This window comes from Crotalus tigris, unplaced genomic scaffold (genome assembly GCF_016545835.1).
Source record: "Crotalus tigris isolate CLP2741 ecotype Arizona unplaced genomic scaffold, ASM1654583v1 scf7180000024338.4412243, whole genome shotgun sequence".
In the NCBI taxonomy this organism is placed as follows: Eukaryota; Metazoa; Chordata; class Lepidosauria; order Squamata; family Viperidae; genus Crotalus; species Crotalus tigris.
The window spans coordinates 1,512,071-1,514,161 of record NW_024100508.1 but is presented as its reverse complement, the minus strand read 5'-3'; positions in this window follow the sequence as shown (position 1 = coordinate 1,514,161).

The following is a 2,091-nucleotide window of genomic DNA, read 5'->3' as shown; positions in this document are numbered from 1 at the left end:
TTCATTGTCTTTATTTCATTTACAATGATTTTCATAGTAAGATGTTGCAGTTAAACCTTCAATTTTTATATTTTGTTAGGGACAGCACCTAATCTGCCCCCCCCCCCAGTAGTCTATATAAGATCAATCTTTTGTAAAATCCATCTTATTCTCATGTCCCAGTGGGGGAAAAAAATTGCTATTCTTAATTTTACTGCAGGACAGTGAAAGCTAGGACTACAAGCATGCTTATTAAAAATAGTGTTTCACCAACATTAGGGAGATTAGGGGAAAACTCATTGTCATGTCAGTGTCATCGTTATGCTTGTTAACAGACTTGTTGTACTATCTCTTTATTTCTGGCTTGAGCAGAATATACAGTTGAGTGAATGGGACGGTGTAGAGTTTGGACAAACATTTGTCTGAAATAATATAGGACAGGGGTCTTCAAACTTGGCCCTTTTATGACTTGTGGACTTCAACTCCCAGAATTCCTCAGCCAGCCAGCCACGTTTGAAGACCCCTGGCTTACAGTGTCACTTTCCATTCAGTTGTTAAGCGAGACATGACATGATCACAACTTGCAATTTTATTGCTGGCTTCTTCTTATTGGAAGCTGGCAGTGAAGTGTGCGCAATTTTATTGCTGACTTCTTATTGGAAGCTGGCAGTGAAGTGTGCAGGTGACTATGGGACAGTGCAACAGTTGTAGATTCAAGGATTGGTGTAAAATGACTCCTTCAGTGACGTTGAAACTTCAAACGGTCACTAAACACGATAGTCATTTAGCTAGGTAATCTTAGTTTTTCTGGATAGCTGCAATTCCTTCTTTGGCCAGTTGGTGGTGCTGAAGGAAGTGGACTTCCAGTATGGCAACATTGTTGATCCTGACCATCCTAGCTGTGAAAATTGATCTCTTGGCACACAAATCTTGGACCAACATTGAATGAATCTTCGTGAGGGTTGGGTGAAAGTATTCCAGAAAGACCCTTTGGCCTAAATTTGGAAAGCAGATACCAAGGGGTGGGTGAAATTGCATCTCCTATTACATTGTGGACGTGAGAGGAAGTTTAGAACCTTGGTCTAGGTCAGGGGTGGGGAACCTTGGCTCTTTTATGACTTGTGGACTTTAATTCCCAGAATTCCTGAGCCAGCCTGGCTCAGGAATTCTGGGAGTTGAAATCCACAAGTCATAAAAGAGCCAAGGTTCCCCTCCCCTGGTCTAGGACAGTGTTTCTCAACCTTAGCAACTTTAAGATGTATGGACTTCAATTCTTGGCTGGGGAATTCGGGGAATTGAAATCCACACATCTTAAAAGTTGCCAAGGTTGAGAAATACTGATCTAGGATGTTAGGTTGACTTTCTTCCCATAATTCCCCCAGAAGTCATCCCAGTGCAGCACCTTTGGGAGGCAGGATTATGGGAATGTCAGACTTATAACTGGCTGGTCCTCTTTCCAGCTGATTCCATCTTCTGTTCCATTTCCTAAAATACCTTGCAGCTTTGCTACCACTAAATGATTAAAAAAAAGTGCTAGTTACAACTCAGTCTGAAGAGCAAAAGCTAACCATGAGAGAGACCCTCAGTCTAAATTCAGGTCTTGTACAGCAGTTCAGACACTGGATGCAATTAAAATCCCATTTAGCTATGCAGATTTGCTGCTGCTTCCCTTGAAATGCTGTAAGCAAGAATATTTGGAAGGAGAAGAATGCTAATAAAACGAGCTAACTTCTTCTGTTGTATATTTTATCACTTGATAAGTAGAGCTCTCTCCAAAATCACAGTAAGTAACACAAATAAAAGCTCATTTAATATGTTTTCCCTCCCCTGTATATAATACAATATAAAGCTGTCTGTGCCCTATTCATTCATTTGCAGGGAATTCTATGTTTTGCAACTATGGCCTTATATTCCTGATCAGCTTGAACACATTTGGAATTACAGTTGATGTGCCAATATCTGCCTTTTGCATCTTGTTATGTTGGAGACAGAGGCCAAATGCTTTGTTACACACACAAACATATATAAATATATTAAAGAAGTTCATGTATACACATTGAGCATTTCCTCCAGTCTCATCAGAATTATTTGGAAATGTATATGTTCTGTGCA